We start from the raw sequence: 13,742 nt of genomic DNA on the forward strand, positions 1-13,742 counted from the left end.
TTTAGACCCGGGGCGAAGGTGTTTCAGGACGACGGTTCTTCTTCTATTCCATTTCTGAATGGAGAGAGGTGCGAGTCTCTGCGCAATGGAGAGAAGGACGGCGAGGTTTCCTTTTTGCTACTCACAACAATAATGAAATGTGAAGCTATTTCTGGGCCCTCTTTATACTGTGTACCTGGCAGGAAACCGGTTAGATGGCGAAACTGGTTTTCTAATGGCCACTCATTAACTATTCGGCTGAATGCAAATGAGCCCCATTTGAAAACGAAGGCGACTTTCTGTGGTCGGCTACAACAGAATAGGGTGAGGTGCTGCTAATGTTGTTATGTTGATTTTTATTTTTTTTCCCCTGGCGGATCTTGCCCCTAGACATGGGCAAGCAGGGTTTACAGACCGGGCCATGGCCTCGTTGGCCCCAATGACTGTATGCCTCTGCTCTGAGTCTGTACACACCAAGGCCCCAGAACTACGGTAGAACAGTGAAGCGGCCAAGCCTGGTGGTCAAATCTGAGAATGCACTTAACTTATATTTATTACATTTGTGCGCATGCTCGCGACGCGTCACGACCCATGGAACCAATGGAATGGATCCATATTGGTTCCATGGAACCAATATTTCTTACTTCCGGTTGCTTCAAAACGCCACTGAGCACTTTAATAGAAATGAATAGCTGGGGGGCGGGGCAATCCGCCCTCTAGATATTATAACTCTATGGTACACACCCATCTGACAGATAGACACTCACAGGTTACATAAAGAAAACAAATACACACAGGAAAACAGGGTTATCATAGTTAACAAAAAAACTGACAAAATAACCAAAACTAGAATTGACTAAACATTGTAATTAACTGACTTCTACTACATTTCAAAAAGCAATGTTGTATTTTTGATTTTTTTTAAAACATTTCTAGGAAGGGACCCTTTGGACCCAAACTTACAAAATACATTATGCAATAACCACTTAGACCTACTTCACTAAACAATGTCATGTCCAATGATCAAATAATCCATCCATCCATCCATCCATCCATCCATCCATCCATCCATCCATCCACACACACACACACACACACACACACACACACACACACACACACACACACACACACACACACACACACACACACACACACACACACACACACACACAAACAATAGAAAACTAAAGCTATCACATGATGCTATACAATAATTATATCCCATCTTTAGTAGAATAGAACATTATAAATATTAATAAAGATTAGTTTCTCCTGAGCAGATTGTTTTTAAACCGTGGCATTGCAGTGAGTCTAGTTTTGAATGTGTTTTAAATAATGTACAAATAAGTGCTGCTTCCTATGGAACAGTTGTGCCAGTGACGTCTTTGATATAATTTGGTTTAACACTTTACAGATCAGCAGGGTCACACAAAGTTTGTCAATGTTTTATCATTAAACATAACAGTAAAATAAAATATGCTAAATTCTACTCTCCCTCACATAGCCCCAGTATAACGCTGCATAGGGAGGGGTACACGCACCCCCACTGGAGAAATACTGGTCTAGGGGAATGGTTCTCAAAGTTTTTCATGTCAAGGACCCCCAAATTAATATGTATTTGGTTGTAGGGACCCCCATAAGAGAATATTTGTCAACATTCTAAAAAGAAAATATCTAGATCTGCTTCTTTTCAAATAGCTGAACATTGTTACTGTTACTCATTTTGCTGGGGACCCCCTGGAAACACCTCAAGGACCCCTGGGGGTCCCCGGATACCGCTCTTTGAAAACCACTGGTCTACTCTAAGGAAGTAATGTTGAATCCACATACTGTAGACACATGAAAACTTAAAGATGCACTGGCCATTTAAGAGAAGCCTCCTCACTTCTCACAGATCCAGTTGTATTCTCGTATACGTGAACACAGCCAGTTGGACCATCCCAGTCTGTGCCAGTAGGCGGCGCAATTCCTGTCCTTATTGTTGTCAGGCTGTCCGCTCTCCCAGTACCTGCAGAGTACACAACAGCATGGATTTATAACACTATCCCAACAGGCTCTATGCACAGTATAGCCATATTGGAAAGAAACTGGGGCCTCTTCTTTACTTCCTTCAGTGTTTCCAATGATACTAATGAAGGCTCTGTTCCATTCTGGTCAAACAGAGTCAGGGTGCTGATATTGTGCATGTTGGCTCACTGGAAACACTTTGCTACACCAGTGGGTCAAAGTGTGGTCCAGGGACCCTCATGGTTCCTTGAGGGGGTTCCAAATGGCCTCTTACGTGTGTGTAGCCATGGTTCACATGACGCTTGTATACAAGCGTCATGGTGCCGAGTCCCCCTGGTCTAAAGTTGTGTTCGATTTTTTCACATTGCCATCTCTCACATAAACATAAACGTTCAGATTTCAAATATAAAGTGCTTACCACCGAGCCACGGATGTTACAAGGCGACGCGAACCGCGATAAGTACTCGTATCTCCCGTATTGTTCAATAAAAAGCATTTTAATCCCATCGCCGGCCATTTTCTCCTAATTGTCTCCGATACTTTCAACCATGCGACACTAATGGTTGGGAGGTGTATTGCACTCTGATACATTACAAAAAAAAAGAAAAAAGAAAAAGAAAATGGCCGGCGATGGGATTAAAATGCTTTTTATTGAACAATACGGGAGATACGGGTACTCATCGCGGTCCGTGTCGCCTTGTAACATCCATGGCTCGGTGGTAAGCACTTTATATTTGAAATCTGAACGTTTATGTTTATGTGAGAGAGGGCAATGTGAAAAAAATCGAACACAACTTTAGACCAGGTGGACTCGGCACCATGACTGTCATGGTATGACAGTCATGTTCCAGGGCTAACGTGTGTGTAACTCTGAGAGTGTACACATGGAACCAAATGGATCCTTACCGGTCCATTTGGTTCCATGTGTACACTGAGTTATGGGGGTGGTACTTGAAATGAAAATGTTTGAAGAACTACTGCTCTACACTAAATGGAACAAAGTCTTCATTGGTATCATTGGTAACACCTGTGAAGGAGGTAAGGAAGAGGCCCATTTTCTTTACAATACGGCTGTGCAGAGTATACAACAGCATGGATTTAGAACACTCTCCCAGGGATTAAAGAAAGGGCTAAATTAATCTCACTACTGAAACGTGTCAGGCCTCGTCCGATTGTTTTTTTAAACAGTGAAAGTAGCACCCTGCATGGTGCTCATCTTTGAATTTGAACTCAATCACTCCCATTACAGTCACTTATTATTTTAGCTTTTACCCCCTTTTCTCCCAAATCTTTGTCGTTTTGCCAATTAATTCCTCCCCACACACAATGTGGTTATCACTGCTGGTGTATCCCACTGGCTCACCTGCCAGTGAGGAGCCCCCACCGAGAGGACGTAGAGCCTCCTTCCTCCTCCTCCTCCCGCTGAACACTCCCTGCTGACAGGCTCCGCCCCCAGCCCGTAGGAGCACGTGCAGTAACAAATATCACCCTCCCTGCCCAGCCTCCCTCCCCCAAACACGGGCCAAGATATAGACGCTCAACAAAGCCGGATGCACCGCGATGGATTCGAACCCACAACCTCTGTGGAGGTGGGCAGCCACTTTACCACTGCGCCACCCGAGCGCCCTCGATTTAAATTACAATATAAAAACTTGTGAAATGTCTCTCACTGTGTGGTCAGCGGTGTTCCATCCACCCACGTCCAGTTCCCCCCGGCCCTCTTCAGTCCAATCCATGAGTAATACGCCCCGCTCCAATGGATCAGTCCTCTGATGAACTCCTGATCATGTGGACATGATGGAACCATCATTAATTAAAACATGATTGAACCATCGTTAACTCTTTGACTACCAATGACGAGATTTCTCGTCCATCTGACCACATGACTGAATAAGGAGCCAAGATGTCAGGTATGTTACAACATGGAAACTGCTTTGGGACAGGATAAATTAAATGACACGTTCATATTGACTATAATAGGAAGTGTGATATGGGTGACCCAAGAAGATTTAACCCTCTAAAAGCTGGTCTGATAATTGCTGCTATTGACTTACACTCAAGAATGAAATTAAGTCATTTTGAGGCAGAACCAAGGTTTCAGTTACCAGGTAGGAGCGGCAATCACTTTTTGGCAGGAGGAAAACTGTTTTTTTTTCTCGCATATATTGCCTTTTACATGTATAACCACTGGTCTGATTGGGCTATGTTTGTAATATAACCCTCAAGAAAGAAAGAAAGTCATTTTGGGGCAGAACCAAGCTTTCAGTTACCAGGTAGGAGCTGTAATCACTTCCTGGCAGGAGGAAAACTGTCTTTTATGGCATATTACTGTATGGCCTTTTACATGTATGGCCCAGAGCGCGCGCGCGCGCACACACACACACACACACACACACACACACACACACACACACACACACACACACACACACACACACACACACACACACACACACACACACACACACACACACACACACACACACACACACACACACACACACACGCCCCACACACACACACACACACACACACACACACACACACACACACACACACACACACACACACACACACACACACACACACACACACACACACACACACACACACACACACACACACACACACACACACTAACCTGTTCCTCTTTACTGTTGATGATGACCAGGTCAGCTCCGGCCTTCAGACATTCATCTCTGCTGCCCTCCCATGTTTTCATGTCAGTAGATCTGTAGTAACAGCTGCAGCCAAACTTCTTCCATCCTCTGGGACACGACTTGACTGAATAGCAAACAGCACTTTTAATGAAGGGTTTTCAATGTAAGACAGTCTAGAGTCTATCAGCCAAAGAACGCAGGAGTCTGTCTAGACTCTAGACAGACTCCTGCGTTCTTTGGCTGATACCGACAATAAGCCTCTCTGACATACTTACTTCCTCAAAAGTCAAAAGTTCATGCAATCTCAGCCCTGGACTAATCAGAGTCACTGGACTTTATGGTCACATCACAGGTTTACAGGTGTAAAACTGTGGATGAAATTAGTTATTGTGCAAGCTCCATCGTTTTGTTAAGATGGGGATCAAAGGCCTTTCTGTGTGGAGTTTGCATGTTCTCCCGTGTCTCCTAGGATAGGTACCCTCACAAAAATATGCAGTAATCCTGGTCTCTATACTGCCTCCCCCTGGTCAGCCGGGGCGCCTGATGGAGGGGAAAGGAACTGGTTGGAATAACGTGTTCCTTCCACGCGCTACATCCTACCGGGGAAACTCCCCTCCGTCGGGTGATAAGAAGGCCTGATAGCTCTCATGCATTGAAGGAGACATGAGTTCAGCTCTGGGTTCTCCCTAGGTTGGCAGAGGGAGTGTAGCGCCCAGGATTAAATAGACAATGGCACTCAGTGGCGTCCCCACAAAATTGTGGGATTAAAAACATTAAAAAAAAGATGGGGACCATGCATGGTCCTTGTGGCCTCCATGAAATACCCTGGCCTCGACGATACATATTGTCATACTTTAATAATTGGCATGATATATTGTGACACCTCTACTAATTAACATTCCTTTGGAGAATATGTGCTATCCTCTCTCTCTCACCTGCGGTCTCTCTCTTCAGGTGGTTGACTTCGGTCTGCAGCTGGTTTCTCTCCAGGGTCAGGTTCTGGTTGTTGGTGTGTAACTGGTTTCTGTCAACCATCAGCTGGTTGTAGCTGCTCTGTAGCTGGTTACTGCTGGAGTTATCTGTAAAAAGACCAAACATCAACCAGTCTGTAGCTGGTTACTGCTGGAGTTATCTGTAAAAAGACCAAACATTCAACCACTCTGTAGCTGGTTACTGCTGGAGTTATCTGTAAAAAGACCAAACATTCAACCACTCTGTAGGCTGGTTACTGCTGGAGTTATCTGTAAAAGACCAAACATCAGTTGATGCCAATGGTTTTGTAGGTTTACTAAAGTGACATTTTAAAAACATGGGAAAAGGGGAAAAAAGGGGTTTAGTAAAACATTTGATTCTTGCACTTTACTTGAACTTTAGTTATTAGTTACTTTTCAGATTGTGATTATTAATGCAACATATTTGGCAATTTGAAAATAGCTGATCTACAAGCTCACAACAACACGTTGCATCGCTTGTAGATCAGCTTTTTTCACATTTTGAAACATTTGAGGATACTTTTGCTTTGCCACTGTAAGTATTGATGCCAACATTTTTAATACAGAACTTTTACTTGTAACTTTATGTTGTGATATTGCTACTTTTATTGGTTTAGAGTTTAGACAAAAAATCAGATGAAATCCTTGGACCTCCTCTGTGTTTTGGTTTGATTTCTCCCTAATTCCAGACCTCATTCTGACCTCGTTGGACCCCAGTCATCACTGCGTCATGCTCCTCACTAGCTAGTCGTTCAGAATGAAATGACATTAACATATAAAAAGAGCTGCTTGGCAGGGGCAGCTGCTACAGTATAATGCAACACTGTTTCTATTGTTGTGTCTGTGTTCAGTACACAGCTAGTTAGTTAGGCCCTCCACGTTGTTCAGATGCAAATCACAGCTAAGTGACACCATTAGAAAGATTCGTGGATTCTTAACTGGTTCTGATTGGCAGCTGGAGCTTCCCAAGTCTCTCAAAGTAGTCACTTGTCGAGTTGAGGAAAGTGTCAGGAGTGATTTGTGACACAGGGGTACCAAGAAGAGTTAGAGGGAAGATGTATAAAGGTGACTCTTCACCAAACAGACTACTTCAGACTAACAGACTACAACAGTCTGGCAAGAGTTGGCAAAATGTCTGCACCAACTGTCGGCCGACGGTACATTGTTATGCGTAGAAAGGAAAGCAGATGACATGACATATTGTCAGGTCTGCTTATTATAAGCGACTCTGGGCTTGTTTTCCTGTAAAGTCGCTTGTAAATATTCATAGTTCATTCATAATCTGGCAACGCTGGAGCCTGCAGTTATTTTGTTTTGGTCCTTGGTCCTTTGGTCGTACCTGTAGTAGCCTTAGGTTAACAGTAGCAGTGACAGCAGAGTAACAGTAGGTTAACAGTAGCAGTGACAGTAGCAGTAGGCTAACAGTAGCAGTGACAGTAGCAGTAGCAGTAACAGTAGGTTAACAGTAGCAGTGACAATAACAGTAGGCTAACAGTAGCAGTAGCAGTAGGCTAACAGTAGCAGTGACAATAACAGTAGGCTAACAGTAGCCCTGACAGTAGCAGTAGGCTAACAGTAACAGTGACAGTAGCAGTAGCAGTGACAGTAGCAGTAGGCTAACAGTAGCAGTGACAATAACAGTAGGCTAACAGTAGCAGTGACAGTAGCAGTAGGCTAACAGTAGCAGTGACAGTAGTAGTAGGCTAACAGTAGCAGTGACAGTAGCAGTGACAGTAGCAGTAGCAGTGACAGTAGGCTAACAGTAGCAGTAGCAGTAGCAGTAGCAGCAGCAGCAGCAGCAGTAGCAGTAGTAGCAGTAGCAGTGACAGTAGGCTAACAGTAGCAGTGACAGTAGCAGTAATAGAGGTACTCACAGTGTAAGGCCATCACTATAATGGTCACCACCAGCAGGACACACAGCACCAGTAGACACACTGCACACGCTCTGACCAGACCTCTCTGGACCACTGTAGGACATGAACACAACACAGGACCACTGTAGGACACTGTAGGACATGAACACAACACAGGACCACTGTAGGACCACTGTAGGACATGAACACAACACAGGACCACTGTAGGACCACTGTAGGACATGAACACAACACAGGACCACTGTAGGACCACTGTAGGACCACTGTAGGACATGAACACAACACAGAAACACTGTAGGACCACTGTAGGACCACTGTAGGACATGAACACAACACAGGAACACTGTAGGACCACTGTAGGACATGAACACAACACAGAAACACTGTAGGACCACTGTAGGACCACTGTAGGACATGAACACAACACAGGACCACTGTAGGACATGAACACAACACAGAAACACTTCAATATCGTTGTTGTCGGGCAGAAACCTCTTATCTCCAACTTTTAGTTTTTTCGTAAATTAACGCCCTACTGGATCATACTATAGCGTCACACAAAAGCATCAAAAGTAGCAGATCTACAAGCTCTAAACGCAGCGCGAAGCGACACATTTACCACTGGAGTACTATAAGTGTGTTACTGATCTCCTGGTCTAGATAAACAGCACAAGTCAGGGGTCTTCAAAAGGGGGTCCGGGACCCCTTGGGGGTCCTCAGAGTTACTACTTTATGTGATACATTTTTTTTATTTTTTTTTACATTAACTTCCCTTTCTGAGGGGAACAAAAATGCCCTAAACTAGCAGTTCCACAAGCTTGTAGATCTGCTATTTTTGTCAAAGAGGTTCGGGGTAGAAGAGCAGACCAAGTACAGAGTGAAAGGTCAGGTTTTTAAGGGTTGAGGGTTTAAGTGGTTAAATGTCTGAAAACACACATTAACATGAATCCACTGATTATAGTTGCTGTCAAACAAGTTATCTATGAAATCTATGAACATTTTTATTCTGCAACACAATCTTATACAATATGTAGTGGTGGGGGTCCCTGCTTCATCTCTCTCTCAGCTAAGGGGTCCTTGGCCTGAAAACCCTTGAGTGAGGACCCCTGCTCTATTAACCTCGGTCCCAGCCTCACTCATCTGCGAAAAGAAGAGCCTGGTCACGGCCTAAAGCAGCGAGTGTCTAGGAAGTCCTGAGAGGACAGGATTTTCCGTTTCCCCCGGAAACGATATTTTTGGACCAATCACAACACTCGTTTCATTCATGGAGAACGTTAACAGATTTGTAAAGCATCAACGTCATTTCCTTGGGCGGTACTTCCGCCAAATTCAACCATTTCCGGTTGTCAACTTCCTAGACAACCAACATCCCAGGTCTTGCCCAAGGTGAAGCTCTATAGAGATACACAGTGTTAAAGATGGGGTGCCATGATATGTTTCAACCCTAAAACCTGATCATAAGGTATTATTATTATGTAAGGATTTTTTTCCAAAAAAAAAAAGTGTACAGTAAGTGTTAAAATGTTGTTTTTATGTGGACACGCCTCCAGTTCATTAAGTATACCTGGTTCTCACCTTAGCACCTCCTCCACCACCTTAGCACCACCCACCTGTGCTAGTCCCTCCTCCTCCTCATGCCCACACCTGTTGTGTTATGATAATGAGGGGGAGGGTATGGCTTTGTGATGTCACTAAAGCGCTGTTTCTCTATTGGCACGTTTGACCCTCAAGGTTTCAGCCTCCAGGAAGAAACTCCAAATAGTCAGAGAAGACATAAAACAACATAAAAACACCACCGGGGGGCTTAATGAAGTTCTATCAACCTCATAGACACATGAAAAACAGAAAAAGTGCAAAAACATGGCACCACCTCTTTAATAATAATAATAATAAACTTTATTTGTATAGCACCTTTCATGACATGAAATGCAGCTCAAAGTGCTTTACAGAGCAAGAATACAATTACAGTTAGAACCAATTTAACAATAAAGCAAACAAAGATAAAATAAAATAAAATAAAAGCAAGCAAAAGCAAAGGCATAAAACAACATTAGAATAGGGAATACAGTGAGGAATTAAAAATCAACCAAAGAATCAGCTAAAAGCAAGAGTGAAGTAATAGGTCTTGAGCTGTGCTTTAAAGCTATCGACAGAGGCTGCCTGTCTTAGGTGTAATGGGAGTTTATTCCACACTGTCGGTCCGTAAAAGCAGAATGCTGCTTCACCGTATTTTTTATATGTCATTGTAGGCACCTCGAGCAGGTCAGCACTTGAAGACCTGAGGGCCCGGTTTGGAACATATCTCTCTAGGCAGTCAGAGAGGTAGGTAGGTGCCAGACCATTTAGAGCTTTATAAACTATTAAAAGAATTTTAAAATCAATCCTAAAAACAACCGGGAGCCAGTGTAGTGAAGCAAGAACTGGAGTGATATGTTCTCTCATCCTGGTTTTAGTTAAAATTCTGGCTGCCGCATTTTGAACAAGTTGTAATCTGTCAGTTGTTTTCTTTGGCAGGCCAGAGTAGAGTGCGTTGCAGTAATCAAGCCGAGAGAAAACAAAAGCGTGGATCAGCGTCTTTGCATCGTCTAACGACAGATAGTCTCTAATTCGCGCAATATTTCTAAGATGAAAGAAAGCAATCTTGGTGACATGATTAATGTGTGTATTGAAATTCAATTCAGAATCGATAATCACCCCCAGGTTCTTTACTGTGGTGTTACTTTCTACAGCCAGGTTACCAAGTCTACTTGTTATTGATTCTCTCTGCTCACTGGAGCCAATTATGAGAACTTCTGTTTTATCCTCATTTAGCTTAAGAAAGTTCTCACTCATCCAGCATTTTATACTGGACAGACAGGTCAACAATGGGTCTAGAGCGCAGGGGTCGTCTGGAGCTACTGAAAGATACAGCTGGGTATCATCAGCATAGAAATGGAAGTTCACTCCGTGATCGGCGATGAGTTCTCCCAGCGGTAGTATATACAGGGAGAACAATAAGGGACCCAGAATTGAGCCCTGTGGAATACCAGAACAGATGTTGTGTTTGTCTGAGTCAAAGTTAGCTAGACTGACAAAATAGCTTCTGCCTGTTAGGTAAGAGTGAAACCAAGACAAGGCTGTGCCTGACAAACCAATCCAGTACTCCAAACGTTGTAGTAGAATTGTGTGATCAATCGTATCAAAAGCAGCGGTTAAGTCAAGAAGTAGGAGAACAGATACATTTTTGTCGTCAGCAGACACCCTTAGATCATTAATTACTTTTACAAGTGCTGTTTCTGTACTATGACCTTTCCTGAAGCCAGATTGGAATTTGTTATGAACCTTATTGTTCTGTAGGAACACATCCAGTTGATGAAAGATAGTTTTTTCTAAGACCTTGCCCAAAAATGGCAGATTTGAGATTGGTCTATAATTACCCAGCACCAATGGATCAAGGTTGTGTTTCTTGAGTAGCGGCCTGACTACAGCCGTTTTCAGTGAGTCTGGAAAGACGCCTGAAAGTAGAGAGCTGTTTACAATTCTTAGGATATCTCCAATAACACTGTCTAAAACCTCTTTGAGAAACGGGGTGGGTACTACATCCAGTGAGCAAGATGATGATGTCATCTGTGATATAGTTTTACGGAGTTCCTCTTCATTAATTGCGCAGAATGATATTAGGCTTCCTCTGGAGGGATCTACATTTTTGCACCATGCACCATTTGCCGCATTTGCAGTGCTAGCAGCAGCATTCATAATACCAGCTCGAATGCTAAAAATTTTGTTTTAAAAAAAGGATGCGAACTCATCACACTTAGCTTTAGAAGCAGGGAGCGACTCCTTGTAAGCCTGGGGGGGGTTTAAGAGATGTTCAATGGTAGAGAATAAGACTCTGGCATTTTGCTTGTTGTCATTGATAATGCGTGAAAAATATGCCTGCCTTGCCAAGCGCAGTGCTTTGTTATAGGCCACTGTTGACTTCTTAAAGATCTCTAGGTGGACAGTGAGTTTGTTTTTTCTCCAAATTCGCTCAGCTTTACGACATTCTTTCTTGAGTGAGCGCATGTGCGGGTCGATCCAGGGTGTTACTCTAGAGTTAAGTTTCTTTTTAGTTTTCATAGGAGCCACTATGTCGAGAGCTGACTCTAATTTGAGATTAAAATGTTGAACCATATCATTCACTGAGGGAGCATCAAGTAGGGGGGGCACCTGCACACACGCCAGATGACGAGGAAACTCGTTTGCTGCAGATGAGCTTTAAGTTTCCCAAACAGTGGGTCGGGACCCATTTTTGAGTCGTGGACCAATTTTTATGGGTCGTGAGGAAATATCTCCTTTTTTCAGTTCCTTACATTTAAAAAATAATTTCAAAAGATGAAAAAAATAAATAGAATAATTTCCATAAACAATGATTTAAAAAAAGCAAGCTCACAATGTGGTGCGAAGCGACGCGTTGTGAGCTTGTAGATCTACTATTTTCACTATAGGCAAACGTCTAATTTCTCTTTTGGGTCTTGCGCTAAGAAGTTCGGAAACCAGCGGACCGGTAGGCAGTGGTTCCTGTAGGAGACACAAAGGAGACTCTTTTGTGTCTCCTCCCGGAACCGCTGCCGGTCATCAAATTATTGTCTTAGGAATGAGACTAAAAATAAAAGAAATCCATGAATTCAAGTCTCCATGGGGTGACTAATCCATAGAAAAAAAGTCATTTTGGGGGTGAACTATCCCTTTAAGTAGTGTCACTGTGTACCTTGATCTCCGGGTCTCTCGTTGATGTAGGTGACGCTCACCTCCTCCCCTTTCACCTCCTGCCAGTTCTCTCCTCCTCCTCCTCCTCCTCCTCCTCCTCCTCCTCCTCCTCCATATCTCATCCACATGGTTGATGACGTGCCTGGCTGGCCAGAAATATGTGCAGACATCGTATAAAGGTGCTGGAAGTGATATGTTTCCAATGGTTAAAACGGAACGTTTACTGTTAAAAAACTATCTATATTGCTCTGTATTGTGATGATAGTGATTATTGCTATAGATCAGGCGTCTTCAATGTTTTTAACCCCTTAAATGAGAGAGGGATGAAACAGGGACACAGGTGAGCTTGTAGATCTGCTATTTTTGGCTAATGTCCCCCTCAGAATAGCTAGGGTTCAAGTGGTTAATGTCATAATAATAATATTAATCCTATCACACAAAGAATTGGCCGCCCCCCTGTAGTAATTCTGGGGACCCCCTAGGGGTCCCGGACCCCCTGTTGAAGACGCCTGCTATAGAGTGTTTGTTCAGTAACAGTGTTAAATAGCTCTATATTGTGATAGTAATCATTGCTATAGAGTGTTTGTTCAGTAACAGTGTTAAATAGATCTATAGTGTGATAGTAATCATTACTATAGAGTGTTTGTTCAGTAACAGTGTTATATAGCTCTATATTGTGATAGTAATCATTGCTATAGAGTGTGTGTTCAGTAACAGTGTTATATAGCTCTATATTGTGATAGTAATCATTATAGAGAGTTTGTTCAGTAAAAGAGTATCCATGTCTCTCCCAATGTTTAATACACAGAAAATACATTTTCCGGCGGGTATACCAATTTCCTCCAATAAGGAGAGAGTACCAATTTATCCATTTCAATTTTATAGTGCATAAATTCCAATTTTATCACCTCATTTTCAATCACATACTTTAGTTTATTGTGTATGATCTATGAGTTCTCTCTCCTGATGGAATAATCCTGACCTGAAAATGCATTTTCTGTTTACTAAAGATCCCTCTATCAGCAATTATTAATATCACAATAGAGCTATTTAACAATTATTTTAACAAACAAAGATCACTTACAGCATCTTCAATTAGTACAAGATTATGTTAATAATGTACATACATTACTGTATGTGATTAAAATGTTACTCACGTTGTCCAATATCCCCGTTGTTCGTGCTCCAGTGTGACTTTAACACCGTCAAACAAAAGCAAGCAGTTTCCTACACAGTTGTGACGCACAACAACCTGTGTGTGTGTGTGTGTGTGTGTGTGTGTGTGTGTGTGTGTGTGTGTGTGCGTGCGTGCGTGCGTGCGTGCGTGCGTGCGTGCGTGCGTGCGTGCGTGCGTGCGTGCGTGCGTGCGTGCGACCGTGCGTGCGTGCGTGCGTGTGTGTGAGAGTGCGTTTGTGTGTGTGTGTGAGTGTGTGTGTGTGTGTGAGTGTGTGTGTGTGTGTGAGCGCTGAATTACAATATCAAGTACAGTAGCATTTGAA

Source organism: Gymnoscopelus braueri (assembly GCF_963280865.1).
Source record: "Gymnoscopelus braueri genome assembly, chromosome: 15".
In the NCBI taxonomy this organism is placed as follows: Eukaryota; Metazoa; Chordata; class Actinopteri; order Myctophiformes; family Myctophidae; genus Gymnoscopelus; species Gymnoscopelus braueri.